Genomic DNA, 13,987 nt, shown 5'->3' on the forward strand with positions numbered 1-13,987 from the left:
CGCGCGGGGCTGAGCGCGCTCTGCAGCACGACCCTCCGGGGGCGGCAGGGGGCGCCCCCGGCCCGCCGGAACGCGCTCAGCCGCGGGACAAAGAGGGTGCGGGCGGCCGGGCGCGGGGACCGCGGCCCCGTGAGCCGGCCCAGGGGAGCGCGGCCAGGTGAGCGGGGCCCAGGGGGCGCACGCCCGCCCAGCCCGCCAGCCCGGCTGCCCACTGCCCCCCCTGGGCTCCCCGCGCCTCTCCGCCGTCCTCGGCTCTCCGCACCCCTGCCTCCCCCGCTCGGCTGCTCTCCTCCCCTCCCCCCTCGGTCCTGTTCTGCTGGCCTCCTGTCTCTCGTCCTGTCCGGTCTCTGACTCAAGCAGGGCTGGCACCAGGGGTCTCTGGGGGTACCCCCTGTGTGTCTCCGCTTGCCCTCTCCCCAGAGGGGGGTCCCTGAGGGCTCTTTAGCAGTGGTGGGGGTAGGGGTGGGGCTGGACAGGAGGGCGTCAGCACCCACCACCACCCCCATCATAGGCATCATAGCCCCCCTGTCGCCCTCTGGCTGCCTGGGTGGTCTTTGGGCCTTCCTGGGTGTCCCTCTCCTCACATCGGGTCCTGGCATCGGTCCTGGAATCGCCGGGGACAGGGTGAGGGGCTGGGGGGGGGGGCACGCCGGGCACCCTCTGCCTGCCTGTAAGATGGCTGTGGCCTCCACACCCCTGCCTAAGGGCCTTTCAACCCCAGCCCTCCACCTGAACCATCCCAGTGTGAGGCTTTCCACCCATGATCACCTACAGTCTAATGAAATGGACCTTAAACCCCACACTCCTGGGTCCTGTCCTTTGAAAGTGGGTGCCTCCTCCGGTGCTTGGTGGGTGTCAGCTTGCCTGCTCCACCCGTGAGCAAGATGGAGGCCCAGGACCCAAAGGAGCTGGGGCGGGCACGCCAGTGGGACCCAGCCTGGGGCAGCCACGGGCAGTGGGACCCAAAGGAGCTGGGGGGGCGGGCACGCCAGTGGGACCCAGCCTGGGTGCTCTGCAAGACGTGGGGAGGCAGGAGGGGCCTGAGCCACACTGGGAGCCGCTCCCCATGGGCCCTGCAGTGTGGCACACCCCAAAGGCTTGCCTGCAGCTGGAGAAAGGTTGACACTCTTTCTGCTGGGGCCCCGGGGGACCTGATGCCAAGATGATGGAGCTGGAAATGCAAGGGGCTTATTACCAGGACCGCCACGAGAGAGAAGAGGGGAGGGCGCAGGTCTCAGCCTTCTGCAAAGAGAGGGGAGGAGACAGGCCATCAGAAGCGCCCTGGCCTGGAGCCCGGCTCCCAGAGGGTCTTCCTGGCCCAGGGGCTCTTCCCATGGGCCGTCTGTGGAGGCGCCGGCCTGGAGCTGTGTGTGCTTGCCGGTCAAGACCCGGCTGCCTTTCTGCACAGCGGGCAGCCCTAGGCTGCACTCATCACACGCCCACTCGCTAGGCCCCAACCCAGCCAGCACGGTCCAGCCTGGTGCTCACATTGGCAGACACAGAGTTGGAAATGAAGAGGGTCAGTAGGTCACTGGGGTGTCCGGCAAGGGCAGGGTCTCGCCGGGCTTCGAGCTGACAGCTGAGCTCAGAAACGGCGCTCCGTCCACTCGCAGTGGCTTTCCTCCCAAGAGGCTGGAGGTGCGCCCGGCTGCCCAGGGCTGTGCCCCCGAGGGCCCCCCCGTCTGCCCGCTGGGCTCTGGCGCTGGACGCAGTCTTTGTGGTCGGCACTTGGCACCTGCGTCTCAGCCGGCTGCCACAGATGGCGGCTCAGTGGGGCTGTGCCCACGTCCTGGTAACAGAGGGGTGGATCTCCAGCCTCAGAGGAGGGCCTCTGCAGGCTCCTTGTCCAGGACAAGGCCCCCTGGCAGGCGGCACTTGCCAGCACAGTGGCCCTGCAGGGCAGACAGCGCCGCAGAAGGCCCGGGCACTGATGCGTGGAGGGAACGCAGGGCTGTGCTCCCTGGATCAACCAGCTGCTGTGCGGAGGCTGCGAGAGCCCGCGGGCAGCCGCCTCGATCTACGCCCGGGTGCGGCGCCCTGCAGCAAGTCCCTTGACCTCCCTGGGATGCCCCCCTCCCTGGGCTGCCTGTGTGGAGAGAGGAGGGGCCCGGCTGCTCCCAGACGAGCTCCTGGCTCTGACGCCAGCCTCACGCTGGTCTCTTAAATATACACATCAAGATTTTCTTTGTGACCACATCAGAGCGAATAGCAATACTCAGCAATTAATGCATTCTCCCCCACCCGAGACTTGAGTCTTCGCAAAGTTCTGAGTGCCTTTCATTTTGAATAGGTGGCTGTCAGGAGGAGCCACGCCGCTCCTAAAGAGACTCACAGACGTTATAATTAAAGATGCCAGTCTTGGCGGTGAGAGTGGAGAGGAGGAGACCCAGGCCCAGAGGGATGGGAGCACAGCCAGCGAGGTGCCCCCATTCTGCCCCCGGCACCGGGAGCTTGGTGTCAGCCTTGCACCCAGAGGGCTACTGTGGACGACAAGGCACTGTCACGGCCTCTCTCAGGACCCCGCCGTCTTCCAGAAAGGCCTGCTTTACTAATCCCATTTTGCAGGTGGGAAAACCGAGACAGAGGGTCAGGGCCCTTATGTTGGCTACAAACTGACCCTCTGCTGCAGACTGACCATCCCTCTGACAGGCTGAGCCCAGTGAAACAGCTGGCAGTGCAGTCCCCGGCCAGCGGTGGGTAGACTGGGGGGGGTGCAGGTGACCCAGAGTAACCAAGCCCCCCTCTGCCAGGGGCAGAGCTGAGACCTCCCAGCCACTGGCGTGGACCTCGGGGAGGAGGCCTTGAGGGGTGGCTGGGGGACCCTGGCCCATCCAGGCCCAACCTAGAGAATGGGTGTGTTAACTGGGCTCGGGGACGCCCCTCCTAAGGGCTCCTGCGTGTCCAGGGGCTCACAGCGCGGTGGGCAGGGAGTGGCCTCCTCTCTGACACTTCTCCTCATGGACACAGGCGCCTCCGGCCACATCGGGTGGGGCTGGGTGCACCTGCCGTCCCTGAGGGGCTGGCCAGGTAAGCGCCTGGCCTGGCCTGGGCTCCTGGCATGAGCCTCACTGGCACCCCGCAATTCCTGGATGAGGAGCTGGATCCCATGGCCCAGAGAGCTGGGCACGAACAGGCTTTTCCTCATCCCTCTGCCATCGGCTGGCCGGCGTCCCCCTCCCCCTCATGGGCTCCCCCTCTGACAGGCACCTCATTAGCAGAATCTCTGTAAATAACATCAGCCTGCTAGAGCTACGACAAGGCAGCTCGTTAAAGCTCTCTGCTCAACCCCCTTCCCAATTAGTGTGTTCATGATGCCTGCGCCGTGCGTGGCAGGGCCTCCTTGGCGAGTTGCGCAGCCAAGGCAGCCCCTTCACCAGGGGCAGAGCCCGCAGCCCCAGGACTTGAGGGAGCTGTGCCCCCTGCCCGCCCTGCAGCCAGCAGGGGAGGGGTCGGCCTCTGAGAGACCTACGGGGGTGCAGGTGCCAGTGCTGGGGGAGGGGATGGGGGCACAGGGCATAGCCAGGCTAGAGCCGCATAGTGGGCGAGGATGCTGTTTGTCTGTGTCCGTGCTGGACACTCCATGGTCCATTTGCCTGCGATCATGGACCAGGTTTCCACTCCGGGTTGCCCCGTGAAAGCTTACCTGTCCCCGGTCCCTTCTCCTCAAAGTCTCCCCCTTAGTTCCTTTCATGGGACCTCAGGCTTCTCACGGCAGCCTCTGGGGACAGCGTTCTTCTTGTGGGTGCTGAATGTCACGGATGACAACAACGGAGGGGACTTCAGCTGGAAAGGAGAAGAGCGCGCTGGGGGAGGCTGTAGAGGAAGGGGTGAGCATGTTCCCAGGAGCAGCCTTACCAGCTTGCAGCTTTTCTCAACTTTTTTTTCTTTTTTTTAACACATGAAGAATCAGAGAGGCTCAGCCGTTGCTCCAGCTCACACAGCTGGTGGTCTAGAGCTGGGATCGGACCACCAGAGTGTGGCTTACCTGTGCCAGTGGGTTCACGGGAGCGGACACCCTCCACGGAGCCTCTCCCGCTTTGCCCCTTGGGAGGCAAGCACAGCTGACCCCACTCCACCCTCTCCTCTGAGAGGTTTTGCTACACCTGACCACACTTCCTTCTGGTTCACTTGGGAAAGGAAACTGCTCCCAATTTCTTTCCCTCTTGCTGAATCGATAGCTTAGCTGGGCAAGGCAGAAAAGGAAATTTACATTCAATGGTTTCCATGGCAACCGCAGAGCTGGACCAGCTTCTCTCGCTCTTGGGGCACCGTGTTCTGAGACAGGTACATGGAAGCCTCGACTGCCGAGAAGGTGGCAGGGGGTTAACTGGAATGGAAGGGGCACGGGTCCCCCAACCAGCCCTTCCTCTGGCTGTGAGTTCTGTGGGGTGGGAGGACCCCGCTTTTATTCCGAGGTAGCAGGGGAGCAGATTGCTTGCACCCCGTCCCCGGCATCACCACAGCTCGCATATGAAGCTCTGCTCCGTGCCAGGCTTTGGCTCAGGGCCGAGCGCTGCGTCCTGTTATCTCTGCTTCAGCCCTACAAGGTAGGTGCTGAGGTCATCCCACTTCAGAGACAAGGGAGTCTTAGAAGCCTGGCTCAGTGGCCCAGAGGGCAACAGCCCTGAAATAGGGCCCGTGTCTGCCTGACCCTGGGACTGTGGTCTTAGGCTTTCCACAACAGGAGGAGGCATTTGGAACTCACCCCAGGAAGCACGGAAGCCAGCTCCCCTTCTGCACCACTTTCCTGCCCCCCTCCGCCCCCACCCACGATCTAGAGAGAGGACTGGAGCAGCCAGGCCCGGAGCACTGGCCTGCAGCCTGGGTGTCCTCGCACGTCTAGTCAAGGCCTGGCTCTCAGCACCAAATGAGGGATTACACGGTGTCTACTTCCCGGGGAGTTGATTGATTAAACGGGATGAAACCCTGAAAGCACTCGGGGTGCAGCCCGGCCGGGGGTGTCCTCAGTGTCACAACTCTCACAGCTGCCGCTGGGGTGGGAGGCAGGGAGGGGATCAGCGGGGCTTCCTGGAGGAGGCAGACGCTGAGGCAGAGCCTGGCCGGGAGGCGGGAGGGCATTCCCTCAGCACCTGTTCCCCCGCCAGCTGCCCTCTCAGGAGCCCTCTCCTCGCTCCCCAGTCTGCGCGGTTGCCCAGGGCTGACTCTGCCCACGCCGAGCCGAGGTGCGGGCACAAGATTCACTCCTAGCCAGTGTGCTTAGCCGCTTGGTCGTGTCCGACTCTTCGCCACCCCACGGACTGTAGCCTGCCAGGCAAGAATACGGGAGGGGGTTGCCTTTCCCTTCTCCAGGGGATCTTCCCGATCCAGGGATTGAACCCATGTCTCCTGCACTGCGGGCAGATTCTTTACCGTCTGAGCCACCAGGGAAGCCCAGTGAGAGGCCAGCGTCTCCCAGCTGAACTGATCGGTTGGGAGTGGCTGCGGCAGAGCCACTCAGGGTCAAGGCATGCCAGTCAAGGGTCCCGCTGGGCTGGCGGTGCTGAGGCTGCTGGAAGTCGAGCCTGAAGCTGCCTGCTGGGGAATGAGGCCAGCAGAGAGCCAGGCGTAGCTCCGAAGTAGCAAGAGATGGATTCCTGGCAGTGTTCTTGGATCCAGCTGTGCCTGAAGCCCCAAGGCTCTTTGGTACAGGAGCCAATAGCTCTCTTCCCCTTTATTTAGGCCTGTGCGAGCTAGGATCATGCCTTCTGAATCACAAGAGCCTCCAAAGGAGTGATGGCATTGGGCTGAGCGGATGCCAGCCATCAGATCACAGGATCTTAAGTGCCCTTCTGGGGAACTCAGACGGTCACAGGCAGAGAACCGCTAGGACCAGTCTGGGCTCCTGAAAGGCCCTTTGAGGCGCTATCCCGTCCAGTGCCCCGAGTGCCCTGGTTGAGAAGTGCTGATTTACCTGCCGAGAGGCATCACAGGCGGCGAGTAGGGCTGCAGCACACATCGCCTGGATGTGTACTTACACTGAAAAGTGCGCGGTCCTTATCTGAAATTCCGATTTAAGTGGGACTCTTGTATCTGTCAGGCAGCCCTGACTCCCCTCCATTGGTGGGGAGGTGGGTTTTCCCGTCCTTCCTGTTACTAACAGTGAAAGTCGTCCCGCGTCTCATTTTGTTCGTATGCCCACAGGGCGAGCTCCTCAAAGTGGATTCCTGGAACTTGTAATTTTGCTGGATTCTGCCAGCTTCCTTTCGTGAGGGTGCCGTGAGTCTGCACTCCACCAGCGACCTGTCAGCATGCTTGTTCCCCTACAGCTTCGCCCACAGAGAGAGGCACCAAACTGTGGGGTCCTTGCCATTCTGTCTTGTGGGAAATGGGAACAGAAAACTTTCAAAACGCTGTGAACAAATTCAGCTGGAAAATGCAACTGCGGAAACTGCCGGATTCAGCTTCTGGAAAAGCAGTTTGCTGTGGCCATTCCGTGCCTGTTAGCGCCAGCATTCCCTACAGTGTGAAGTGAGACTTTCAGCCCAGAGAGGTTAAGTAACCTGCCCGAAGTCACACAGCTGTTGAACGTGGAAGGAAGTCTGTTAGAGCGAAGGGACAAAGCAGGCGATGAAATAATTAATCCCACAAGGAGACTGCAAGTAGGAAAAGCGTGAGAGGTCCTTGTAAGTTACCGATGACTCAAGAAAGCAGGTTTGACTGCAAAGCCCAGCAGGCCTGCCTGGAAGCAAAACCAGGCAGCAGAAGCAGGAGACGTGCCCCAAACGACGAGACGCTGGCGGCAGGAGGCCCACACCCGGTCCAGCGAGCTCAGTAAGTCGGTGACCCCGGGACAGGAAGGCGCTCACCGAACAGAGGCTTGGAACGATTTGCTACCGTCCTGGCTTGACCACGTCAGGACAAAACTGCCCACCCGACCTGGAGGAGGGGCTGGGGACAGGAGCATGACTTCTACTCAAGAATGAGGAAGAAGGTGCTCTTCCCCCGCCCCACTCTCCTTTGATTACACAACGGCAGCCCACTGAGTTCTTGGGGTGCGGCACCCTCTTGTCTGCCCGCTTGTGAAGCTCACACGCTTCCTGTTCTAATGCGTCACTTCTTGTCTATGACTTTGCCTCTCAATGAGTTCTTTCTGCAGTGAGACATAGGGGGTGGACCTCTCTGGAGCCCCTCAAAATGCCAGCCGGCAATTTTGTCTATGATCTTGCGACCACACTCCCGGGCAGTCTTGCTGAGGTGGACCCGGGCAGGCGTGGCAAGCCCATCCTCCGCTCCCGAGTCTCTCTGAAACTCCAGCTCACCGCATCGCCCATCACCCATCCGGCTGGGCCACGTGTCTGACGCCCGTGGTGTCAGCCTCAGCTCCGCCCAAGAGGGAAGTGTGGGGGCCTTGCTGGAGGCTGGACCGTCCTGTTTGACTCAGCTAATTGGTTAAATGGATTCTTCCACATGTACAGTGCTGAGTTTTCTGCTTCCATAAGGCATAATATTAATTTTAATTAAATCTCTGAAAGCTTGGCCAAATATTTCCATTTTCCGAGTATGTCCCTTGATCACGGAGTTCCTGTTCCCAAGATGAGACCGATGGGAAGAGCAGCCCTCCCTTTCTCCTCTGCCTCCTGCTCTGACACTGGGGAGATGGGCCGGCTGTGACGAGGGGACACAGGCCCTTCACCTGTGTCCTGGCCCTTGGCGCCCTGGGCCCTGGCCCCACACCAGGGGGCGGGGGGCGGGGGTGCGCTTTGGCACTGAACCCAGACCCACAGCCGGGGGAGGCTCCAGCCGTCCAGAGACCTCACCAGTGACACAAGATCTGATGTCCACCACCCACAGCCTCTCTGCCGGGATCCATCTGATGGAGAGATGCCCACATGCGTGGGAGGACCCTGAGATGAACCAAACACACACTCAGAGCCAGGCAGAGCAGATGCCAGGCTGAGAAGGCCTGGAAGACAAGCCCCATACCCGCGACTCAGGCCATCACGAGGGCCCGACTCTCTGAGTGCCCCGTCAGTCTGTCCACACGGACCCTTTCTCCTCCTAATAAACGCTTTGCTTGCTTTACTGCGTGCTGTCTTTATGTGGAAATTCACTTCTTCTCAGCTGATGGGTCAGGGCCTGTCCTGGTCGCTGGCCGGGCGGTCTGGTGGCTGCGATTCAGCACCCCTGCTGCTGTGGGCCTCAGGCTCTGGCTGGGAACCAGGGCTCTGCTTCAAGCCGCGGCGGGTCAAGGCCACCGAGGTCATGTTCAGCCCCATGGCGGGTGAGTGAACACACACACACACACACACACTCACACTCCTCTCACACACTCACACACACACTCACACACACACACTCACACACTCACACACACACTCACACACTCACACATACACACACTCACACTCCTCTCACACACACTCACACACACACTCACACTCCTCTCACACACTCACACACACACACACACACTCACACACTCACACACACACTCTCACACACATACACTCACACACTCTCACACACTCACATACACATACACACTCACACACACTCACACACTCACACACACACGCACACACACACTCTCTCACACACTCACATACACATACACACTCACACACACACACTCACACACTCACACACACAGACACACACACACAGACACACTCACACACAGAGCCCTGTGCAGCCGCGTCTGTGCAGAGCTGTAGGAACGGGCCCAGGGCGTCAAGCTCCAAAAACGCAGTGACAGACTGCTGTGGGCGTGTCCCTTGCTGGCAGGATATCCTCCTGAATGACCTGAGTTTTCTATATAAAATGAGCAAATTGCAAAAATAAGTAGTCGTCGTGTTATTGTTTAGCAGTTAATTGTAGGGGCTAAGAGCCCACCTGGAAACGCAGGGGATGGGGGTGCTACCCCTCGTCCAGGAAGACCATGTGGCATGGAGCAAGCCAGCCTCGTGTCAGAACTGCTGGAGTGTGTGAGCCCCAGGGCCCGCACCCCGAGAGAGAGACTCCCCTGCTCACCACAACCAGAAGAAGCCTGCACGCAGCAACAAAGACACAGCACGGCCAAAAAATAATGAATTATACGGACTCCCCTGACGGTCCTGGGCTTCAGACTTCACCTTCCAATGCAGAAGGTGTGGGTTCAGCCCCTGGTCAGGGAGGAAGGATGCCCCGCGCGTCGCTGTCAGCAAGCCAAAGCATAAAACAGAAGCCGCATCGCAACATAATCAGTAAAGCTTGTAAAACACGGTCCACATCAGAAATTTGCATGTAACAATAGCAAAAATAATCATCAATTTCAAACAAAATGCGATCAACACTCCCCAGGTGAACAGGAGCCTTTCCAATCCCAGAGACCATCAACTCTTAAAATATTTACGAATCTGATGGCTAAAATCTGGGTCATATTTTTGTTTAATCTGTGTCTCCTGACTAGTGAGACTGAGCTCCTCTCACTGGTTTAGGGTGTTTGTCTCTCTGTGTGAATCTCTGGCTCACGTCCTTCACCACTGTCTCCACTGGGCTGTTTGTGTTTTGCTTATTGTGTTAGGGGCTCTTTATCTTTGTGGACAGAAGTGCTTTTCCTGCGATAAACCCTCTGAATATCGTCTCCTGGGCTGACAGTCGTGCTTGAAATCTGTTGATCCTGTCATTTTCCGTATAGACCTTTCTGCTATACTCAGAAGGGTTCCTTTATGCCGCCCTGGTCTTTGGTTTTACTTAGAAAGACACTCCCCAGTCTCCAAGTTCAAAAGTTTGTGCCGTATTTTTCCTTGTGCTTTCATAGAGTCTTTATGTTCAGAATCCTGGTCTCCCTGAAATTTGTCACGGCGCATGCTGGCAAGTGGACTGCCAATTTTACTGTGTTCAAGATGCCCGTTTCTTCCCCAAACTGTCTCAGAGATGTCTGTGCTGTCTCATTCCTGCTGTTCTTGCCAGCACCATTATTATTAATCGGGGGGCAGTTCTTGTACCTTCTACGTGAGGATGAGGATGTTTCTCCAGAACAGCTCTGCTGGGATTTTGCCTGTCATTGCGTCCGTGCGTGCTGAGTCCCTTCAGCCTGTCCGGCTCTGCGGCCCCATGGACTGCAGCACGTCAGAGTTCCCTGTCTTCCACTGTCGCCCAGCGTTTGCTCAAACTCATGTCCATTCAGTGAGTAATGCCAAACAGCCATCTCATCCTGTATTGCCCCTTTCTTCTCCTGCCCTCAACCTTTCCCAGCATCAGAGTCTTTTCCGATGCTGGAAAAGTCTGGTGGAGCTCACTTGTAAAATGCGTTTGGCCTGATGTTTTGGGAAAGTGTGAGTCTGGTGTTACTTTAGCTTCTTTAATGGTTATTAATCTATTTACATCTTCTATTTCTTCTGGCTCTGATGCTGACGTTTTATGCTTTGCCAGGAATTTATCTGTTTTGTCCAACTTTTTGAATGTGTTAGACATATAGCTGTTCACAATATCCATTTACTTGGAAATGTTTCTCGTGTCTGTACTTATTGTCTCTTTCTTGGTCTATATTTTATTTATTTGCAATTTTTCTCTGCTTTTCAGAGATATGGGGATTTTTAGAAGCTGGTCTTTTGTTCCCGATTTATTACATTTTGGTTGGAGGCTGGCTCATATGACACTGATTTTTTCTTAATTTAGGGGCTTCGTTGGTGTTGAATACATGGCTGACTTTGTGAATGTTCCATATGAGCTCAAGAGTCACACCTTCTCCCTTCGTTGGGTGGAACGTTCCTTACATGTATCAGCTCGTGCTGCTTGCCTGACTGACCCGTTCATACTTGGGAGAGATGTGTTAAATCTTCAAGCACAGCCTTGGCGTTATCCATATTTCTCCATGGCTCTTTCAGCTGTTATGTATTTTGGTTGTTCAGTCAATAATCATGTCCAATTCTTTGTGACCCCACGGATTGCAGCACACCAGGCTTCCTTGTCCTTCACTGTCTCCTGGAGTTCGCTCAAATTCATGCCCATGGAGTCAGTGATGCCAGTCAACCCTCTCATCCTCTGCCGCCCTCTTCTCTGCTTGCCTTCAGTCTTTCCCAGCATCAGGGTCTTTTCCGGTGAGTCGGCTCTTCGCATCAGGGGGCCGCAGTGCTGGAGCTCCGGCCTCAGCATTGGTCCTCCCAGTGAACGCCCAGGGCTGGCCTCCTGAAGGTGAACAAGTGCCTGTTGCTAGGATTGTGTGTCCTCAGTTCACTGCGCTGTATTTTTAAGTTGTTGGCAGCACTGCGTGCAGCGTGCGGGATCTTCGGTCCCTGACAAGGGATCGAACCTGTGCCTCCTGCATTAGACGGTGGAGTCTCAGCCACTGGACTGCCAGGGAAGTCCCTGCATTGTTTCTTAACAAAATAAAATGTCCTCTTTTATGCCTTAGAAAGCGCTTGCCTTGGGTCCTCTGTTTCTCTCTTCTGATGTTGAAAATCCAGGCTGACTTTCTCACTTTCCTTATTTGCCTGTTTCTTTTTTCATCCCTTTATTTCCATCTCTTTAAGTGTGGTTCTGGTAGAATCCAGGCTTCCCTGATGGCTCAGCGTGTGGAGAATCTGCCTGCAGAGGAGATGCCGTTTCGATCAAATGGCAGCCGCTCCCGTGTTCTTGCCTGGAGAAGCCCATGGACAGAGGAGCCTGGCGGGCTCCCGCCCACGGGGTCACAAAGAGTCAGACACGACTCAGCACACACGTGTCCATGCTGCTAGAATCCACCTCACTCGATTTTTTTTTTTAATTCCTCTAAGAATCTGTCTTCTGTTTGGAGCCACTACCCTATTTATACTACACGTAATCCCGGTTATATTAGGGTCCACTGCTCTCGTTATTTTTTGTTTCCTGTTTACCATAGCTCCTGTAGTTAATTTTTCCGGTTGTATCTTAATAGGTAGCCCGTGGGGTGCGCTGTTGCTTTGCAGGCTGGGGGTTCTGTTTTACTGTTTCACAGCTCCCCCAAGACACAGACTTCAACTTGGGAGTGTTTCTACCCGGTGCACCAGTGGGTCAGAGCAGGAGGAAACGGAGGAAACGAGCTTGGTGTGGGGGTGGGTGGACAAGCCCCCCCCCGAGGGAGCCCACGGACCAGCACAGGCAGAGAGGCGGCCACCAGCAGCTCCTCCATCGAACCTGGGAACCTGACCGCAGCTCCTGGGAGCGCCAGGCCGGGGTCACTTCCCTCCCTCTGGATATCTGGGATACAATCTAGTCATAGTTTACTTCGGTTTTTGGAGATTTTTTAGAAACGTGTGTTACAGGTTTACAAATTCCCATTCTCTTTACACTCTTGCCCAGTTCTCTCAGAAAGCAGCACAAAGTTTCCACCCACCTCCAGGCTCTGAAGCCTAAAAGCTGGAAAAATTTTAAGACTTTCTTTTATAAACAACTTTTCAGTTACAATGTAAACCAAAACAAAGATGAAATCTTTCCTGAACATGGACGAGGAAGGACTTCCCTGCTGGTACAGTGGCTAAGACCCCGAGCTCTCAAAGCAGGGGGCCCAGGTTCCACCCCTGGTCAGGGGGCCAGGTCCCACAAGTAGCAAATTAAAGATCCCACCTGTCACAAGTAAAGATACTGTGTGTGCAAAGCCCCTCAGTCATGTCTGACTCTGTGCAACCCCGTGGACTGTGGCCCGCCAGGCCCCTCTGTCCGTGGGACGCCCCAGGCAAGAATCCTGGACTGGGCTGCCATGCCCTCCTCCAGGGGACCCTCCCGACACAGGGACTGAGCCCACATCTCTGATGCTTCCTGCATCGGCAGGTGGGCTCTTTACCACTAGCTCCACCTGGGAGGCCCTAAGATCCCACAGGGCCCACGTGAAGAGTCCGCATGCCTCAGCAGAGTGACAATCCCAAGGGCCACAAATGAGACGCAGCGCGGCCATATGAATGAGTGAAAAGCAATACAAACTGAACAATGGGAGTATAATATACCAGAGTTTATATCCTGTTGGGGATAAAAGCACCTATTTATTTGAAACCAAAATAGCATTTACTTGGAAGCCAAAGTGACTTAAAGTTACTAAAAGTTAGCTGAGAGTTTTCCAAGACTGCTTTAAATTAGAAGTAATTTTTTTTTTAACTCTAGGGATGAATATATACATATATATGTAAAATTTAAAAACAAGCCTGAAAAATAGGCCCCAGACTACTAACAGAGATTAGTCCTCAGTAGGAAAATGAAACTGGGGAGAAAGACGGTAATTACAAAGGGACCCTTTCCTTGGTGTTTGATTCAGAACCTTCTGTATGGATTGACTCTCTTATAGGAAGAATATAAATCCCTATCAACTTTGCTGTTTAAAACCAGTTTTTTAAAAGTTAAAAAGATCACGCCAAACACATTTTCCAAACACGAGGAAAATAAAGCTGGAAATTAACAAGAGGATAACCTCCTCAAATCCATCTGCTTGGAAATTCACAAACAAACCTAAATAATGCGAATTAAACAATAAGTCAAAACAAGAACCAACTATTCAGAACAAAACAGCAATAAAGACACTGCATGTGAAACCCCACAGGATGCCACCCAAGGCTGTGTACTTAGAGGAAAATGAACGGTGTTCAGTGTGGAAAAGAGGAATATTGTAAAGGTAAGGAAAGTGAGCGTGCACGGCAACAAGCTGGAAACGAACATCAGAACAAATTTACAGAATGCAGGCAGAAGAAACCGATGAAGTGAAGGAGCAGAAATCAGTGAAACAGAGGAAAACGCCAGCAGATCTGGGCTGTGAAGATGAAAAGCGGTTCTTGGGAAAAAATTGATAAACTAGACAAACCCAGCAAGACTGATGAGAAGAGCGCACCAGTAACCATAAGAAAACAAACAAACAAACCCCAAAAAGGTGTTACAGACACAGCGTTAAATCACAGGAAGACGCAAGCCGTTGGCCGATACATCTGACAATCTCATGTAAAGTGAGCAATTTTTAGGAACAGCCACGCACACACCAAGAAGCAGACGCTGCCAGCTGGTTCAGCCCTGCACGCTGCCGCCCTGTCCCCTCGGCCAGCCTGTGTCTGGACTCCGCAGGCGAAGC

General features: G+C 55.7%; 1 long non-coding RNA gene across 2 annotated transcripts in view; it reads right to left on the reverse strand.

Moving 5' to 3' along the window:
- Window positions 1-285: 285 nt before the first annotated feature.
- Window positions 286-13,987, reverse strand: part of LOC121817308 (uncharacterized) — a 36,500-nt gene continuing 22,798 nt past the window's right edge. The window contains exons 1-3 of one of the 2 annotated variants that reach the window (XR_006057169.2): window positions 4,211-7,235; window positions 3,644-3,783; window positions 286-1,242 (exon numbers count right to left, since the gene is read on the reverse strand). This is a non-coding gene — a long non-coding RNA (uncharacterized LOC121817308). Of the gene's footprint in view, window positions 1,243-3,643; window positions 3,784-4,210; window positions 7,236-13,987 lie in introns of those variants that run through there. The other variant, XR_009597527.1, reaches the window with a different exon arrangement.

The sequence above is a fragment of the Ovis aries genome, chromosome 19, assembly GCF_016772045.2.
Source record: "Ovis aries strain OAR_USU_Benz2616 breed Rambouillet chromosome 19, ARS-UI_Ramb_v3.0, whole genome shotgun sequence".
NCBI classification, from domain to species: domain Eukaryota; kingdom Metazoa; phylum Chordata; class Mammalia; order Artiodactyla; family Bovidae; genus Ovis; species Ovis aries.